Below are 21,053 nucleotides of genomic sequence, written 5' to 3' on the forward strand. Positions count from 1 at the left end.
AAAAAGGGTGGTGCACTCCGTCTCTGTATTGATTACCGAGAACTGAACAAGGTGACCATTAAGAATAAGTACCCATTGCCGAGGATCGATGATTTACTTGATCAACTACAAAGAGCACGAGTCTTTTCTAAACTTGATCTCAGGTTGGGATACCATCAGCTGAAGGTTAAAGCCGAAGATGTTGAAAAGAATGCTTTTCGGACAAGATATGGCCACTATGAATTTTTGGTAATGCCTTTTGGAGTGACTAATGCTTCTGCAACATTCATGGATTTAATGAACAGAGTCTTTAAGCTATACCTAGATGAGTTCGTGGTTGTTTTCATCGACGATATATTGATCTATTCCAAGGGTAGTGATGAGCATGAGAGACATCTGAGACTTGCCTTACAAATTCTGAGAGATAGAAAATTATATGCCAAGCTTAGCAAGTGTGAGTTTTGGCTTTCCAGCATTTCATTTTTGGGACATGTGATTAATGAAGAAGGTATTTTGGTTGATCCTAGCAAAATTGAAGCCATTGTGAATTGGCCGACACCGACTAATGTGTCTGAGGTTCGTAGTTTTCTGGGTTTGGTAGGTTATTACAGAAAATTTGTGAAGGATTTCTCGAAGATCGCAGTACCATTGACACAGTTGACTCAGAAGGGAGTGACATATGAATGGACCGAGATTAGAAAATCAGCCTTCCAGGAGCTCAAGACGAGGTTAGTTACAGCACCAGTTCTTGTACTACCATCAGGTAATGAGGAATTTCAGATTTATAGTGATGCTTCACATAAGGGTTTGGGTTGTGTATTAATGCAAGAGGGTAAAATCATAGCATATGCATCTCGTCAATTGAAACCTCATGAAAAGAATTATCCTACCCATGATTTAGAACTAGCAGCCGTAGTGTTTGCCTTGAAAATTTGAAGCCATTACTTGTATGGAGCTTCTTGCCAAGTTTTCACCGACCACAAGAGTCTGAAGTACTTGTTCACTTAGAAAGAATTGAATATGAGGCAGAGAAGATGGCTTGAGTTATTGAAGGACTACGACATGTAGATCCAATATCATCTAGGTAAAGTAAACTTGGTAGCCGACGCATTGAGCAGGAAGATAGATGGGAATTTGGCATGTCTAGCAATGATTTCAGTGGAGCCGACTATTATCGAGGAGGTGAAGACCAGGCAGATGGAGGATGAATTCTTCAAGAAAGTGATTGATGAGTTTGTCACCAAGCCAAGGTTAGGGTACACCATTGAGAATCAGGTACTTAAGTTTGAAGGAAGGTTGTGTGTGGCCAACGTCTCGGAGTTAAAAAGGAGAATTTTGCAGGAATCTCATGGTTCCAGATTTGCAGTACATCTAGGAAACACCAAGATGTATCAAGATGTGAAGCAGACTTTTTGGTAGCCAAATATGAAGAGAGAAATAGCCGAGTTTGTATCTCAGTGTCTATATTGTCAACAAGTGAAAGCAGAGCATCAGAGGCCAGCAGGACTTCTTCAACCTTTGTTAATTCCTGAGTGGAAATGGAAACATATCTCCATGGATTTTTTGATTGGCTTGCCGAGGACACAAAAGGGTATGGATTCGATTTGGGTTATAGTTGACAGATTAACCAAGTCAGCACACTTCTTGCCTGTTAAAACTACATTTAATGCCGACCGAGTCGGCGTTCCATGAGATTGTTAGACTTCATGGAACGCCGATGTCCATCGTGTCAGACCGAGATCCAAAGTTTGTTTCTAGATTTTGGCAGAGTCTACAAGGAGCTTTGGGAGCTGAATTGAGGTTTAGCACAGCTTTTCATCTCCAGACCGATGGGCAAACAGAAAGAACAATTCAGACACTTGAAGATATGCTTAGATTATATGTATTGGATCTCAAGGGAAGTTGGGAAGAGCATTTTCCATTGGTAGAATTTGCCTACAACAATAGTTATCAAGCTAGCATTGGCATGGTGCCGTATGAAGCTCTGTATGGAAGGAAGTGCAGATCGCCGATATGTTGGACCAAAGTAGGAGACAAAGCTTTGATTGGTCCCGAACTGGTTTAAGTGACGACCGAGAAGATTAAGCTCATTCAGCAAAGAATTAAAACTGCTTAGAGTCGACAGAAGAGCTATGCCGACTAGAGAAGAAGAGAGTTAGAATTTGAAGATGGGGATCATGTATTCCTGAAGATTTCGCCGATGAAAGGGGTTGCAAGATTTGGGAAGAAAGGTAAATTAGCACCTCGTTATATTAGACCGTTTGAAATTCTTGAAAGAGTTAACCCCGTTACTTACAGACTTGCTTTGCCGCCAGAACTAAGTCAAGTCCACAATGTGTTTCATATTTCGATGTTGAGGAAGTATATTCAGGATCCATTGCATGTGATTGATCATTTTGAGATTGTGATTAATGAAGATTTGGGTTATGAGGAGAAGTCGATACAGATTCTTGATAGGCAAATGAAACAATTGAGGAACAAGTCGATACCGATGGTGAAGGTTGAATGGAAAGAGCATTATGGCGAGGATGCTACATGGGAAATGGAAGAAGAAATGAAAATCCGTTATCCGGAGTTGTTTTCGGGGCAAAGTAACTTAAGTTTGGGGACCAAACTTCTTTAAGGGGGGTAGGATGTAATAACCCTCCCCATGTCTTAGTCATGCTTGCATGCATTTGCATGATCCTTGTCTTGAATAAGCTTGCTTATTTGCAGACTTTGATTTGTTTTATCTAAGTGTTGTTTGCATGCTTTGTTCCTTGCTTGCGTGTGTTAGGCCGAGGTCATCTTGAGCCTAGGTCGCACCTTTGAACCTCTTACACCTAGGACCATCTTGGAACCACTTTGGTTGACCTCCACCTTCGCCCTGGCATATTGGCCGAGATGTCATCATCTAGGCTGTGGTGTGCATCACCTAGGCCGAGATGTTATCATCTAGGCATCCTAGATCCTTGATCCTTGCACCTAGTGATCTTGTTCTTGGACTGGTATGACTTAGACTGAGGTGTGACATATCTAGGCCGAGGTATGGCATAGCTGGGCCGAGTGCTATCCTTCCTAACCGAGATCATTGAGACCTTACTTGCCGAAGCTTTGTCCTAACCCGAGATCATTACCTGCAGGAGTGCCCATGTCACCTTACTTGTTGGATACACTTTGTCATGCACTTGTCTTGTCAGTCAGCCACCTTTTTCAGTTGAACCAACCGGTCATTGCCACGTGTCCCAGCAAAGGGTTAAGTCTGTTGACAGTAGAGAAACCTACATCATTTTGTTATATCTTGTTCTAGGAAGAGAGAGAAGCTCTAGGAAAAGAGGAAGAAGAGTTCTTAGGGTGAGAATAGATTTCCAAGCTTGATCTTCACACCTTGAACCGTTAGATCCGTGCTTTGAGATTAGAATCTTGATGTGCTCTTGTTATTCTTTATGTTCATCTAACTACATTGCATGATCTAGCATGATTCATGAGCCATGCATTGATTTGAAGTTTGTTTTAGAAAGAGAAAATGATGTTCTTGTATTCTTGAAATAAAACCATGTTTTGATCCGAAAGTTTGTATCAAGATCCATGTTTTCGTGTTTGTTTTCTTGAAATCTCCAAGTATGGGTACCCAGGTCCATGTTTTCAAACTCATCTCATGAAATCTCAGATTTTGTAATAACAAATTAAGATTTTAACATTCATGTTCTTTATGTTCTTCATGTTCCTCGAAGGGAAACCCAGATTTTCCCGACTTCATTTCCTTGAATGTGGTCATCGGGACAACACCTTGGCCAAGAGGTGTGAGACCTCGGCCAAGACCTGGTTGGTACCCAGCATATTTTCCGAGATGAGAAACAGTGATTTAACTCCCAATATATGTTTTGCTTTGCCTTGACTTAGTTTTGAAAGAGGTGCCGAGATCATTTACTCACATGCAAAGCTTGTCTTAGGGATGCATTCCATATCCATCTTTGAGCATCTCTTCTTGTCTTCTTGAAATGCATTCAATGGGATTTGTTATGTGCTTGTAGGCCTTGGATCCTTACTTGTAATCCCCACACCCGAAGAGCTATGTGAGTGGTATTTTTAATAAAGCTATATTATAAAGTTTTGATTAAGCTTTGCTTTACTTTGGAAAAGTATTTGATCAAGCATGAATGACTATCCCTAGTTTCGTATCAAGTATTATATTTGTTTTGATGACATTTTTGGAAAGTCCTTAGTGCTAGGGGACTATAATGCAACTAGTACCCTTGTTTTGAAAATCCTTAGTGCTAGGGGACTATAATGCAACTAGTACCCTTGTTTGAGATATCTCCCTTGTCTTGCCACCGGCGGTTTACCTTCGTGGGTTTGTCCGAAATGTCATCCCTTGTATTATATTGATGCTAGTAAGCATCCCTTAATGTTTTGAAAGACTTGATAGATGAACTTGATTCATCCCTTGATTTTTTACAAGTTATGATACGTATTGTTTTGATAAAGATCTCAGATATCATTCATTTTAAACCTTTATTTCTAATATCATTCACTAAGTATCCAAGCTCACCCTCTCTACATATATATGTAGGTGACGAGCAAGAAGGCGATGACACCTAGATGATTAATTGCAAATTATTGGATCCATATTTTGTAGCATCTTGAAGATTATGCTTCTTGACTTAGCCATTGTAGTTCGTTTTGTATATGTCGGCTTGAGAAGCCTTTTGATCAAGATGTAATATGTATTTGTTTTATTCGTACTCAAGTTATAAAACCACGTTTTGTATGACATTTCATTTGATCTATGCACAGCTCTTGTGGACTATTTAGATTTAAATTTATTGCTTCCGCACATGTGAGCCCCGTATGTATACTCTGATTGTGTGTGACTTTGTAAGTTGGCCTTTGGTAATCTCAGATTACTGACCATCATGGCACCATTCTACTAGGGGCGGAATGGGGTCGTGATAGTGGTCTTGATGGAAACGGCAGTATTTGGATTGGTCTCACTAGTTTGAAGGAGACCGCGAGGGTTGTGGCCATTTCAAGTTGTAATCTCGTTGGATCTGGTTCAAGACTTGTTCCATGGAGAAATTGAGGGGTGTGTACCGTTCGAACCGACCAGAAGGTCGGGTCGGTGCCGATAGGTTAGCTCGAGCAGTTCGGTTGATATATTGAGGTGTTTGTTGTGTGTATTGAGTGGTTTTGGTTTCAGATTCCTTTCTCTTTTCTCTGAGGGTTGGGTTTTTGGTTGTGGAATCCTTGTGGGCGGCCAGAGAATCTTCGGCATTCATGTATTTTTAGGCTTTGGAAAGGAGGGTTGCCATGGAGGTTGGAGGGTTTTTGAAGAGGGAAAAAAGGAAGTCGGATGATCCTAAACCAGCCATGAAAGCCGTGAAAATGACCTTGTCGTCGTTTTCCGCCACCTGCAAGGCTTTGGTGTTGAAACGGGTGACGAAGCTACGTAACGACTCCCCCTTCGTCTAACGGATATTATGGAGTTGGGTCGTCGAACACCGCTGGCGCTGGGCACCAATGAAATGGCAAAGAAAGGAATCACTTAGGTGCTGGAAAGTAGAGACGGAGTCCGTCAGCAACTGACTAAACCACAGTCGGGCCAACCCCTTAAGCGTTACGGGGAAAGTCCGACACGTGATCTCATCAGGGAATGCATGGAGGACCATTAGGGTCCTGTAAGTCTCCAAGTGGTCGACTGGGTCTGTTGTGCCATCGAAAAAGTCGATCGAGGGCATTTTGAACTTAGAAGGTAGGGGTTTATCCCTGATGGAGGCGACAAACAGTGAATCGACTGTTGTGGAGGGTTTATTCTACATGTTCTGCATGACTCCTTGATGCTGAAGTTTCATGGCTCGGAGTTCCGCATCCTAGATAGGAACGTTGTCACCACCAGAATGCAATGGAGACTGAACACTACTGGCCTCTCCCTCGGGAGCAGGTGCTTGGGTTGATTGATGTAGGCCCCGAGGTGGCGGGTTCATGTCTTGGGGAGGAGGTCGCAAACCCTCCAAGTTGGAGGAGTGGGCTTGTTGGAAGAGATGGCTCGGGGTTCGTTCTTGGTTAGGTGGGATATCTTGTGGTGGTGGAGGAGGCACATGGAGGTCTCACTGAAGCAAAGCATTGATCAAGGCTTGGTTTTGTTCGGCTAGGTGGTTAATGCTGTTGGTGAGTTCAGTGAAATACTGAGATGGGTTGTTTGGGTTAGGAGGGTCGGCTTAGGGGTCGGCAACGCTGAGTTGAGAAGCCATAGATCTCGTTGTGACCATCCACCTTGGTGGGTGGCAAGGAGCAATTATCAGGAATGGGTCTCTTGCAACAATAAGCACAATTGTCACACGGAGTGAAAGATTCCCACAGATGGCACCAACTGATGTTACTACTTGTCCCTGAGAAACGGGTCAGGCTGATCCACGCCTCCCACACCGTTGTTCGATCGCTGGGCCCACGAGAAACATGCACAAGAGTCCAACGGGGAACGAGAGTCCCCCAGCGAACCTTCTGACGAGCAAGTTAGAGAAGAGAGACTAATGGAATATAGAGATAGGATGGTGATAAATAACTTAACCTTCTTTTTGTCTTAGAAACCTGCTTATATCCTTTGTTCATTATTTCCTTGTCCACTCCGACCTGTCATGTTGGCCGAAAGTCTATGTTCTAGCTTGCTTTGTTCATGGTGAGGCCGTTCTGTTTTGACGTGAAGGGGTTATCGTATTAAATGCTGCAGGGAACCTCATTAATGGCTGATGTGTGGTGCAATAACTCTGCAGGATCTTTGTCTGCTTATGTGGCTGGTTCTTTTCTTAACAGGTGTTTAGATGTCATTGGTTCTTGGTGCAACGTTAGATTGCAATGATGTTGGGCTTTAAGTGGTGGGCCAAAAGCCCCTATGGGCCCACCTATGTCAATTTCCAATACCAATCAATCAATTCAAAAATTTGACTAATTTTTTCTTAGATTTCCATTAGATCATGTTAGTTTAATGCTTTTCGTGACAGCTCTAGAAATTTTTATTAATGGGTTGTGCAAAAATTTAAATAATAATTCTCAAATCAATATTATAAATAAATAAAAATTTAATATAATATTGATTTTGTCAAATATATATATATATATATATTATTGTATATGTAGAGCATAATAACCTCATTATTGAAAAAAGAAAATGACTTTTGGATGTAAATTCTTGAGAAACCAAACTTTAATTCAACCAAAAAATTCACAATTGAACCAAAAAAATCCATTGATATTGTAATATGTTTTGAATACTTTGAATAAACTAAGTGGTTGTTTGGAATGTCCTAAATAAGTGTATTTTTTGACTTTTTTGACTAAAGTAGAGGAAAAAAACATGGTTGTTTGAGATAACTTTATGACATTTTACGAAAAAATGTATATTAAAATATTGTATAAAATAGCAAAATTACCATTTTACCCCTAAATATATACTTGCCTACTGACAGTGAAGGTACCGTCATGTATACGGTTGGCAGCAGGATATATAGGACCAGATTGTCTACAGTGTTGTTTCGACTGGACGGTGCTGTTCGGCCCACCACTAGTCCCGTTTTGATAATCGGAACCAATCAATGTGTAGAACTCGTCGAGTACTATATTCTTATAAAAAATCATGTTGATCGGATATCGATAGCTATCTGACCGGATTAGTTTTTTTGTCAAGCGTTACTTTGTGCACCGTCCATTTTTTTATACAAACTGATTTGATTATATAGCTATCGATATCCGATCAACATGACTTTTTACAGGCATATAGTAATCGACGAGTTCTACACATTGAACGGTTCAGATTATCAAAACGAGACCCGTGATAGGCCCCCACGGGCCGAATAGTGATAACTTTTTGACTTGCACTTTTTTGTACCAGTAGTACTGCAGACAGCAACACATCACTTCAGACCATCTTTTTGACTGGTACTTTTTTTTGTAAATTTATTTATTTATTTATTTATTTATTTTGTGAATAATGATAACTTTTTGACTTTTTAATAATTTTTTGACTTTTTATCTTTTTTCATAAATGTCAAACCAACCCTAAGAAGTTGTGGATTTTTTTCCCTTCCAACTACTAAAAAAAATTGTGGGATTAGAGTAGGAGACTGCAGAGATGAGTACAATAACAACGACTAATGGGTGCAAAACAAGTAAGTGCAAATAATTATTAAATAATACTATTTAATTAATTTTTTTATCAACTTTTATTGGCTAATGTGTTAATTAATACTTCTCATTGTCCCTAAATGCCTTGTTTTCAAGTGTAAAAAATAAAATAAAAAGTACTTTTGGATTTAATAAGATTGAGCCTTATTAGGGTAGGATAATGCTATATCCAAGAAGTAATATCTATACAGAATTTTTTAGTTGGTTTGAAACATTTTACTTCAAAATAAAAAGCTTATCAAAATGACTCATAATTATAAAAATGTCATCAACATATCTGTGGGGATATATTTTCTAAGTCCCAACACGTGGCCAAAGTGACGCCGACGTGTCAGCCGAGGTGCCACGTGTCCAGGTTATGACACCGAGGTGATCTCAGTTAGGCTGAGGATATCTCCGAAGATATTGAAATCTGAGATAAGCGGATAAGTCACAAGAGTCCTAGAATGAGGAAGGACTTTAGCATGGATAAGGATAACACTCTTAGGGAGTTTATCTTTATCTATTAGAGAGTCCAGGATAAGCACTAAGCAGAAGTCCATTGAAGCTAGGCTTTTATGGGGACTAGGATTGAGGTAACTATAAAAGAAAGGCACCCCCGATGGGTCTAAGGTACGCAATTTATATTTTGAACAGTGAGTTTAGCACTATTAATTATCTTTGAGAGATATATTGACTTGATCGTCGAAGTGCCCCCGGGTGGACGAACCACCGCCAAAATCTTATCTTTCTGTTTTAGGTCAAACAGATGCCATCTATTCTGCCAGTGCTCTCCAGCTGAATACTGAGTTGGAAGTGTGATCGGAAAATCACTCACACAATTTGACGCTGTTTGTGGGAAAGAAAGGAGAATAGATGGCCAGCGACGGACAGAAGGATAAGGTTGGGGACGAAATCCCTGCTGGGAGTGGAAAACACGTTGACTCAAACGTGGAGGAAGATGGTTGCAATGAGGAGACTCAGAACCAGAATCACGGCAAAAAAGACGTCGGCTAGGACGGCGGCGTGCTAAAGAAACCAGATCGAAGTGGATACCACAACAAGGACGACCTCCAGGTATAGAAGGATAGATGCCTACGGAGGAATGAAGAAGTAAAAGAGATGGCGAACAAATTGGCGGACCTACAATCGGTCGTCAATTTCATGATGCAAAATAATGTCATGCAGCCACCATTCCCGCTGCAGGATACGCCGATACCAGCGGCCAGTGCCTAGAAGGGAGGACAAAAAACTATCCTTATAGCCCCCCAGCACCCTAGAAGCGAAAGACATTCTCACCGGCCTTCAAGGGAGGTCGGGCGTGAGGAGCCAGGAAGGGAAGAGTCACGAAGGACACATCGAACTAAAGAAGCAGACCCCAAACTGTGCTTCGACACAACTCATGGAGAAAGGTCGAAAAGGGCCCACAACAAAGCTGAGAGTAGTATGCCGAAAAGACTGAAGTCGGGAGATAGCCGAGCTCCTGGGTGGAGCAAGGAAGACCTGAGAGATTACCTCAAGAGGAAACAACATAATGCCGATGCCGAAGTAACTTCACCTGTTAAGTCGAGAACACCATTCTCGGTAGAATTGGACAAATTTGAGGCACCGAAGAGATTCAGTATGCCGAGATTCCAAATATACGATGGTAAGTCAGACCCCAACTTTCATGTTGGATTATACTTGAACTCAATGGCATTGTATAGCGGGAACGAGCCGTTGCTCTGCAAAGTGTTCCCCTCATCCTTCGAAGAGATTGCATCAGATTGGTTTCACAAACTACCGAAGGGAAGCGTGAAGACCTGGAAAGGCCTGGCCGAGATGTTCGTGGCCAGGTTCGTGACAAACAAGCTGCAGCCATTAAGGGTGGATGCATTGATGGCCCTGAAGATCAGTAAGGATGAAGGCCTTAGGGCCTATGCAAAAAGGTACTATGAGGTGTTCAACCAAATACCAAAGTGTAATCAAGAGGTGGCGGTCGTATCTTTCAAGAATGGCCTAAAAGACGACTGTCCACTACGAAAATCTTTGGCAAAGACATTGCCAAAAAGCATGGAAAAGCTCATGGCTAGAATCGAGAAGTATGCCAGAGCTGAGGAAGATACATCAGGGACTAAGGAGACAAAGCAAGAAAAAGGAAACGGCTCGTCAAAACGAGGTCGAGGTAACAACGGATCCAGCAAGCAAGAGATAGGATTGAGGGCTACACAGGCAGTTACGACTGTGGTCCGAATCCTAATCCAGAAAGTCCTGGACAAAATTTAGAACCAACCCTATTTCAGAGCACCAGCAAGGGCACCGGGAGAGTTTATGGGAAGAAACCTTGGTAGACATTGTGCTTACCACAATGAAGATGGGCACATGACTTAGGGTTGTAGAGCCCTGAAAACACACTTGGAAGACCTGGTGAGGCAAGGACATCTGAGAGACCTTGTCGATGAGGCCAGGACAAGGGAAGAACATGCAAGATTGCCTTAGGCGACAGCAGCTCCACCTGCCCCAACACAGCAACCTCATGCAGGAGGACCTCAGGTAATTAATGTAATTCACTCAAAGGTCAACAAAAATGAGATTCGGGGGGAGACCCAGAAGGTAAAACACCTACAGCATGTTTACCAAGTCGGGGAGAAGAGACATCGGGTAGAAGAGTGCCAAGGACTAGTAGTGTCCTTTACTGAAGCCGACCTTGAGATAGTGCAACATCCACATAACGATGCCTTGGTAGTATTCCTCCAGGTTGGGGAATGCCAAGTGAAGCGCATCTTAATCGACCAAGGCGGCTTTTGTGACATCATGTACGTCAGATGTTACAAGGAGCTTAGCCTTCACCCAGACGATATGGAGCAATCCAATAGACCAATGGTTGGGTTCAATGGAACGCCGACATGGCCACTGAGAACGACGAGCTTGGAGGTGCAGGCTGGCACCAAGAAGATAAAGACAGAGTTCACCATAATCGACACACCCTCCCCTTACAATATCATCTTGGGAAGGCCATGGTTGCATGCGATGGGGGCTGTTCCCTTAACATTGCATCAACTATTGCGGTTCCCAACAGAACATGGGATTGAGGAGGTCAGGGAAGATCAGCTACAGGAAAAAAATTGCTCCATGGCAGCAATGAAATCCACCTGCAGCATAAAAGAACCAGAGAAGGAAGAGATCTAAGACGAAGACGTAGAGGTCTTAGAGGATGTCAGGAAGGAGCCAACCGAGAAGAGTGAAGAAGCACTAAAGAAAGTCCTCGTCCAGGAGGGGGATAAAGAACGTTTCTTTCTTCTCGGCTCGGGCATAATTGAAGAAGAGAAAAAAGAGATGGAAACTTTTTTTAGAGCAAATATTGAGGTGTTTGGTTAGACGCCTTACGAAATGCCTGGCATTGACCCCGATGTCACTTGCCATAAATTGAATGTTGATAGATCGGCAAAACCTATAATCCAACAAGCAAGAAGACCGACGTTGATACACGTCGAAGCAGTGGAAGAGGAAGTAGACAAACTTCCAGAGGCAAGGGCCATTCGAGAGGTAAATTACCCGACATGGCTATCAAACACAGTGGTGGTGAAGAAAAAGAATGGTAAATGGAGGGTCTGCGTGGACTTTACCAGCCTGAACAAGGCTTGTCCCAAAGACAGTTTTCCTCTACCCAAGATTGACCAGCTGGTAGACGCCACTTCGGGGCATGAAAGGATGAGCTTCCTGGATGCCTACAAGGGATACCATCAGATAGCCATGCATCTCCCAGATGAGGAGAAGACTGCGTTTATCACCCCAAAAGGTCTGTATTGCTACAGAGTGATGCCTTTTGGGTTGAAAAACGTAGGAGCAACTTACCAAAGACTGCTAACCAAGATGTTCAAACACCGATGACCTGAAAGTAGTCTTTGACATCTTTAAAACATATCGGCTCTGACTCAATGCAGCGAAGTGTGCATTTGGAGTGGGATCTGGTAAGTTTTTAGGATACCTGGTGACTAGAAGGGGCATTGAGGCCAGCCTAGATCAGATTAAGGCCATCCTGGAATTGAAGGGCCCACGTCGGCAAAACAGGTACAAATGTTGACTGGAAAGGCCGCAGCCCTAAATAGGTTCATAAGCAGAAGCTCGAACAAGTGCAAACCTTTCTTTAACTTAGTGAAGAAAGCCACGAATTTTTTATGGACAGAAGAATGTGAGGTCGCCCTAGCCGACTTGAAGAAGTATTTGACCACAGCTCCAGTTCTTTCAAATCCAGAACCTGAGGAGGAGTTTTTTTTGTACTTAGCAGTCTCAAAACACGCAGTAAGCGCAGTAGTAATCCGAGAAGAAAAAGGGGAACAAAAGGCCGTTTACTATGTAAGCAAAACCCTGGCCGACGCAGAAACAAGGTATCTACCCTTAGAGAAACTGGCACTGGCTTTAGTAATGGCTTCAAAGAAATTGAACCATTACTTCCAGGCCCATAAAATTGTGGTGCTAACTGAACACCCCTTGAAGTCCTTGCTGCAACAAGGAGACCTGACAAGAAGAATAGCCAGATGGGCAGTGGCCTTAGGACAGTATGATTTGGAGTACAGACCCAGAACAGCAATCAAAGGCCAAGTTCTGGCCGACTTCGTGGCCGAGTTCACACCAGAATCCATCATACATCGGGCTCCGTTGAGCCGAGGTGAACGATGTCCAAGCAAGCAAGGAGAAGCCCAGCCAAATGCGACAGAACAAAGGAAAAAGGAAAAACTCAGACCCTGCAGCATTTACATCGGCGACTCCTTTCGACTGTTTGTCGATGGGAGCTCAAACCGACAAGGAGCGAGGGCAGGAGTAGTACTGGTATCTCTAGATTGAGAGATATTGGAACAGTCCATTCGATTAGGGTTCAAGGCCTCAAACAATGAAGCAGAATATGAATCATTGATTGCAGGACTAAAGCTGGCGGTAGCAGCAGAAGCAGATGAAATGATAGCCTTCTGTGACTCCCAGCTCATAGTCAACCAGACAGCGGGCGAGTTTGCAGCCCGAGATGAAAGGATGTCAGCCTACACAAAAAAAGTTAATAGGTTAGTGGCCTTGTTTTAGAATTGCCGACTACATCAGGTTAGCCGAGATGATAACAGTCACACTGATGCACTGGCCAATCTGGCTAGTGCAATACAACCAGGAAAAGCAAGGACGATAATGGTCAAATACCTGTCGGGCCCGAGCATTGAACCACCAATCGCAGAGCACGAAGCAATGTGTGTGGATATGGGACCAAGCTGGATGGATGCAATTGTAGCCTTCTTAAAGGAATGGAAGCTACCAGATGACCACAATGAGGCGCACAAGATCAGATTGAAGTCAACAAGATTCAGTCTGACAGCAGAAGGACATCTCTACAAAAGATCCTTCACTGGACCTCTTTTGAGCTGTGTATATCCTTCACAAGTTGAAGATTTTTTATATGAAATACATGAAGGAATTTGTGGAAGCCATTCTGAGGGCAGATCATTTGCCCATAGGGCCATTACGCAGGGGTATTGGTGGCCCTACATGCAGAGAGATGCAGAAGCCTATGTGAAAAAGTATGAAAAGTGCCAAAGGTTTGCACCCCTGATACACCAACCAGCAGCAGACCTGAACCCAGTATCCAGTCCTTGGCCGTTTGCCCAATGGGTCATGGATCTCGTTGGGCAATTGCCCCAAGCAACTGGACAAAGGAAGTACTTGCTGGTAGCAACAGATTACTTCACCAAATGGATAGAAGCTGAGTCCCTGGCCAAGATCCGAGATGTGGACGTGAAGAACGTCATATGGAGAAATATCATTACCAGATTTGGGATTCCAAGAGCAATAGTTACCGACAATGGAACACAATTTGACAGCAAGCTAATCAAAAACTTCTGTGCAAAATTCAAGATCAAGAATTATTTTTCAACCCCAAGCTTTCCTCAAAGCAATGGACAAGCAGAAGCATCCAAAAAAGTTATCCTGGATGGAATAAAGAAGAGGCTACAAGCAGCGAAAGGAAAATGGGTGGATGAGTTGCCCAGTGTACTTTGGGCATATCGGACTACGCCGAGAAGATCAACAGGGGAATCCCCCTTTGCCATGGCTTATGGCACAGAAGCTATCATTCCACTGGAGGTCGGCATCCCAGGGATTAGAACTCAGGGAGTAGAGAATGGGACTAATGATGTACTCTTAGCTTGAGATCTAGATCTTTTAGAAGAAAGAAGGGAGAAAGTTGCAATTCAGCTCGCAGCATACCAATAGCAGTTTGCCAGGGCCTATAATAAGAAAGTCAACCCAAGGGAGTTTCAAGTCGGCGACTTGGTCTTGAGAAAAGTCGTCGGTAACAAGAAGGATCCCAGAGAGGGCAAGCTTGGCCCAAACTGGGAAGGACCCTACAGAATCACTTTGGTATTGGGCAATGGGACATATTAGCTTGAAGATAATAAGGGCAAAGAGTTGCCAAGACCTTGGAACACTTGCAATTTGAAATTTTTCTATCATTAGAATTTTTTTTTTCTTTTGTCATTTGCCGAAGTACATAAATAAAGTTCTCGCTTGTTTATATGTTTATACACTTGTGACTGATAAAGATACATAACGCTGTTTCTGGAATACATGTATAATGAGAACCCAAGTGGAACTTAGATTCACATTAGGGGGCAGAGAGAAGAAAAATGGTTTTAACACTTGTTGAAACTTGAGAAAAGTTTACAAGTTGAAGTTAAACCGAGATGATGTTTAACACTTGTTGAAACTTGAGAAAAGTTTATAAGTTGAAGTTAAACCGAGATTATGTTTAACACTTGTTAAAACTTGAGAAAAGGTTACAAGTTGAAGTTAGACTAAGGTGAAACACTTGTTGAAATTTTATGAAAAAATTTACAAGTTGAAACCAAGGTTATGCTAAGAAAGATACTTGGGTACTTGCCGAGGTTAATCGTTAGTTTGTATAGCCGAGGTGTTCCACCTCGAGAAGGTTGCACAAAGATTGAAGTGTATATTAAAGATATGCAAAATATTCTAAGTATGGAATAACACAAGAGCAATACAGAGAAGACAAAGATACAAGCATTCAAAAAAGAGAGTTATATTAAAAAGCTGACATATCGGCCAGAGCTTACACTGTTTTAAAGGAAAAACAAAAGTACAGAACACAGAAGAAAGAGAAAAACATGAAATTAAGACTCTTTAGCATCATTAGCAGGCTGGGTTTGGACCTCGGAGGACTGCTGAGAAGACATCTCGGTGGCCTTCTCAGCTGCAAGCTCAGCATCAATTTCTTGAAGGGTTACATCAAGGCTCTTATCGGCGAAAGACGCATCAGATAATGCTTTCTCAGGAATGATATCCTTAGGAACTTCTTCACCCTCCTCATCTTAAGTCAAGTCTAGGACTTGCTCATTTAGAGAAGGGGACTTGGTCCCAGCAGCCTCCTTTGATTTCCTCACCAAGGTCTCCTCCTTAGACTCAGATTCGTCGTCGGGTTGACTAGGAGTTGGAGGGAATGGAAGAGGAATGACGTCAGCATTTCTGAGGGGCGAGTCCTCAGGGACTTCAAGCTTTTTTAGCAATGTCATCCAACCAGGGGTAAAACCCTTGTTGCATGCTTGCTTTACTTGCTTTTCATAATCTACCGTGACATCGGCCACCCTTTCGATATAACCCTTCTCATCGGCGGCCTTGACTTCGGCCTCTTTTGTTGCCAGGGCTTCTTGAAGTTCCTTCTGGGCCTGGGTCATTTTTTCTTCGGCGTCTCTCTTTTCTGACTCGAGAACCTTCTTAATGGCCTCGGCGGATTCTGTCTTTTCTTCGGCAACATTTTGGGCCTTGACAGCAGCCTCGGCCTGGTCTTCCAACTTCTTCATTTTTGATTGCAAGCTTTTGTTGGCCTTTTACAAACTGGCAACTTCTCTCTTCTTATCAGCCAGTTCTTTTCGGTTCTCAAATGATTGTATTGAGAAGGAATGAGCGTGTTGGATGGCCTGAAAGTGGACAAGACAAAAGTTATTAGAAAATTTTCTAAGTGCAAGAAAGAAAGAAAAATGACCAAATGAAGACACTCACTTGGACAGAGCGCTGAAGCATCAGAGCATAGTTCTCATATTCACTCAACTCGGCGTTTCTGTCGAGATCGCCGGGAAGAAGTAGAGCGGTACTAAGGGCAACACCAACATTAATATCATCGGCGCTATCGCTGGCCATAATTGGCTTATCTTCCAAAGTGATTTGGGGAGCCCAGGGGGAATCTTGCTTTCGAGACCCCGATGTGGTTGTATTGGATGACCTGACTTCTTTGATTTTGGGGATTCAGGTGGTTGGGCCTCGGCACGCCTCTTCTCAGCAGCAGATTGGGACTTATCGCTCTCAGTTAATTTAAAAATTGACAAAGTATCCTCAGTATCAACCTGAGTCACCTTCACCTTTGGTTGAGCCTTCTTTATTCTTTTCGGCTTCGGAGCGGGCTGAGATTGCGCTGGTAGAGCGTCAATGGTTGATAGGATACTGGCCAAGAGATCTTTGGCAACTGCTTTTTGACAGCCCATCTCGGCAGAAAAAACGGTTCGTCGCCGGCGTTGGCGTTGGGATATCGGGATCAGATATGGAGTCGAGGTTGACGGCTGCTCGGCTGGATCAGAAGTTGATCCTTGATCTTGCCAAGATGTGGAGGCAGCTTGAGGAGTTGTGACGAAAGGAGGAGACAGACTTTTCTTCTTCTTTTTCTTGGGGACGTCGGGAAGAGCTGACTTGTACGTAGGAATGAAATTGAGCAGAAGAGTGGCCTTTCGTTTGAGAACTGGCAGATCCAAAAGTTTCCTCAAGTCTTTGCTGGGAAAGAAAGACTGACGGGAGCCCTTTGGTGGCTGAGGAAGAGCTGCAAGAAAAACAGACGTTAGAAACAGATAAAGTATTGAAGACTTTGAAAACAAATAAGTATGAACGCAGGGCTCTTACCATTGCCCTCTACAAAAACTGTTCGAGGAAGAGGATAGAGATGGAGGTCCTCGTCTAGAGCAAACTCCCAGTTCCCCGAGGTAATGATGTAATCGTCTCCAGCTCCCTTGTTGGAGTCTGGGAGGTCGGCTACGATTTTATACTCTATAGAACTCGGCTTCAGGTAGTAAACGTAGCCCGTATCTCTTTTGAGGCCACACATGGTATAGCAAAACTGGATATCGGCTAAGGTAACCCTAACATTTTCTTGTTTGGCTAAGGCTATGATGTCATTAATAACTCGGTAGGAGTTGATGGCAAGCTGCATTGGGTTCAACTTATAGTAGTGAATGATCTCATGAAAAAGGATATTGAGTGGGAGCTGAAGTCCCCACTCAATGAAAGCTACAACAGGAAAGGGCATGGAATCAGTTGTGGGCATGATGGAGTCATCCTCCCCAGCCAACCTCAGATGAACGTTGGCCGGGATATCAAACTCCTGCCTAAAGTGCTCTAATTTGCTCGGGGTATCTACCCTATGTTTTCACATACCCATGATATCGGCCTTACTAGGAGGAACTAGGTTTCAGAATGAAGATGTTTTAAAAGGGTTATTGGGACCTCGGCAAAAACCTAAAAATTTGTGGGGTAAGAAATTGTGGGGATCGTTCTCAGTTTTTCCTAATAATCGTGGGTTCTACAAGCAAATCCCAAACCTAGATCTATGGAAATGAAGATTGAAGGCGCAAAATCTGGAAAAATAGAAAAGCAAAAATGCGCTTCAGAATCAAGAACAAATATGGACTATCAAGAACATTGTAAGTACGAGGGGTATAAGGTCAAGAACAGTGGCAAAAGTGCAGAAAAGTTGTGAGCAGTACGAGTATTCAAGACATGGGCAAAGAACAAAATCGTGAAATAAATACGCTCAGATGCATGATTCATGAATCAAATACTTGAATAAAACGACAATGGCGATTAAAAATAAGGCAGAACTCCTTGGAGAGCAACAAAAAACTGAAAGCAAAAGGAACAGTGGCTTACCAGAGAATGTCAGACCGATGTGGGGATCACCGAAGTCGAACAAACGATTGCAAAAGTGACGGAACGGAAAAAACCTCACCGGAGGAGACGAATGAAAACGGTTATAGAGCTTGCAAGACTGAAACAATGGCGTATTCAGAAGCTAGTGAGAATTGAGAGCTTGGGGATACAAAAGTGAGAAGACGGAGAGAGAGGAATTGATTTTTGTTAAAACACAGAAACGGCGGCAAAGAGGACATTAATGAGCCTAGAAGAACGTATGCGTCAGACGGCGCACGCGAAAATGATTCGATTTACAGGTGCGTATCTAGTACGATCTAGTGAGAGAAAGACGCGTGGCTGAAACAATTGGGTTGTTATGCACGACAGCTCATACGCATAAAAGAGCACTTGGAAATTCTTAAAAAGGCATGTCGGCCTGAATGACGATCTCGGCTGAGAGACTTTAAACCGATGTATTTCTGGTATAGGTTCCATCACCTCAAAATGCCGAGGTAATAGAACCTAGGGGGCAGTTATGGGGATATATTTTCTGAGTCCCAACACATGGCCAAGGTGACGCCGACGTGTCAGCCGAGGTGCCACGTGTCCAGGTTATGACGCCGAGGTGATCTCGGTTAGGCCGAGGATATCTCTAAAGATATCGGAATCCGAGATAAGTGGATAAGACACAAGAGTCCTAGAATGAGGAAGGACTTTAGCATGGATAAGGATAACACTCTTAGGGAGTTTATCTTTATCTATTGGAGAGTCCAGGATAAGCACTGAGCAGAAGTCCATTGAAGCTAGACTTCTATGGGGACTAGGATTGAGGTAACTATAAAAGAAAGGCTCCCCCGATGGGTCTAAGGTACGCAATTTATATTATGAACAGTGAGTTTAGCACTATTGATTATCTTTGAAAGATATACTGACTTGATCATCGGAGTGCCCCCGGGTGGACGAACCACCGCCAAAATCTTCTCTTTCTGTTTCAGGTTAGATAGGTGCCATCTATTCTGCCAGTGCTCTCCAGCTGAATACTGAGTTGGTAGTGTGATCAGAAAATCACTCACACAATATCATTTTAAGACTTATGTTGTAAGATTGTACCGTATTCAAGAATTATTATTAGTGTTTGATCTTTGGATTGGGACATAGGTTGTACTTGATAGTCTCCAATAATGAATATGAAACTCTTTGATTGTCCTGTGATGTGAGGTGGAATGAATATAGTAGTATTGTGTACTCTTTGCCTCCATTATATGCATTGTGTTGGTGCCCAATCAAACAGATATATAGGTTATCTATAGTTTGGTGTAGTGTAGTGTAGAGCTTACCATTATATATGACATCTTCAACAGCTTCCCTGTAAGTGTAGGATATGATACTTGCCATCCTCAGGCTCTCCATTACCATACCACCTGGTATCCACACTAACCAACAATTAGTCCTTTTGCAGACTATGTGTAAATGAAATACCCAAAAAATGATATGTCATAAAAGCATATCCCAAGGTTAATGTCAAAATCGAATTTTGATTTTTTAATATTATCACAAATAAGAAATTTGTTAATGAAACCAAAAGAATTATATTAATAAAGGCAAAAGAAGTGTGAAAATTGCATTATTTATTACTCGACTCATCTAAACTAGTTTGATACAAGAAGGATCGGAAAATGATATATAAATGCCTCCAACAGAAGAAATAAAGGTTGGCAAGAATTCAACAAAAAAAAAATGAAAATTTTCGACATGTTGTACACCAAAATTTTTGGTTGGTAAAATATTGTTTGTTTTATTTTGCTCACAAAATCAAATAAAACATTTATGAGTCCATCATGAGAAAGTAAAGAAAGAATTGTGCCAAATTTGTCAAATTTTTTTACACACAATTGTAAAAGAATTTTTTTAGAGAACTTGTCAAATTTTAATTTTGGCATAGATTATAGCATGTCATTATAGATGTTTAAGGATATATATTTATTTATTTGATTAGAGAAAATAAAAGTTGTTGGTTGATGTTGGGAATACTTTATAAGTGTACGGTATATTTCTAGTTTGAGCCCATGTTAGTGGTTGGTTTTCTCCATCATTTGATTCATATATTGTCTTCTGCTCTTTCTAAAATACCAAAATATTGGATTAAAAATACACTCACTATACATCCAAGCAAATTATTTAAATCCCACATTAATCCCTTATTATAAATATCAACATTTAGAACAAATTATAATATCAATTTTTTACAGGTTCTCGTTTCATGACATGACAAAACCAGTTAAAAATAAATCATTTTAATAATATAGAAATTAATCACATAAATAAATATGATGCTCTCATACGAGATGAATCCTATATTTTTTTTGTAGATTCTACACCAATGTAAAAAGATTGTGCTTTATTTTATAATTAGTTTATGTACATGTAGAAAAAAAGGGGAGAGTATCCTGTCAAACACTTTTTTCATCCAGCAGTTGATCTAAAGGCGACAGTTTGAATTAACTGCTATATGATAATTAGATGAAGAAAGTGCTAAAGATGATTTAGATCCCAAAAAAAATACTGAAAATGGATGAAATCTTACCCTAATAGCATCTCGAAGGAATGGGTAATCGTGAATGTACTTCATAACCCTAGTTAGGGCACTAGCAGTGGTGTCTTGAGCTGCAAACAAAACTCCGATGTTGTTGTCGGCGATTTGATCGGCAGTCAGGATTTGTCCGTTTTGATGATCATGGTAGTTCAGTAGAGAACTTATAAGATTCTTTTCTGTTAATCTCTTCTCCCTCTTTTCACTCACTATCTCTCTTTAGTATCTTCCCCAGCCGCCTTCTTGCCTTCATCCATTCATTTATCATAAAACAGATTATAAATTAAGCAGATTTAATTAACAAGTAAATTTAATAAAATTAAAATAAAAAAAATATTTCCAACGGTTACATAATGTAACACAAATGAAAAATAATACTACCCCGTCCCACAATAATAGTCTCTTTTAGGATTTTAACTTT

The 21,053-nt window shown here is 41.8% G+C and overlaps 1 pseudogene; it reads right to left on the bottom strand.

Moving 5' to 3' along the window:
- LOC114307618 (abscisic acid 8'-hydroxylase 4-like) overlaps positions 1-20,885 on the bottom strand; it is a 39,105-nt pseudogene extending 18,220 nt beyond the window's left edge.
- Positions 20,886-21,053: the final 168 nt, after the last annotated feature.

Source organism: Camellia sinensis, chromosome 4 (genome assembly GCF_055761805.1).
Source record: "Camellia sinensis isolate YWXY chromosome 4, ASM5576180v1, whole genome shotgun sequence".
NCBI lineage: Eukaryota > Viridiplantae > Streptophyta > Magnoliopsida > Ericales > Theaceae > Camellia > Camellia sinensis.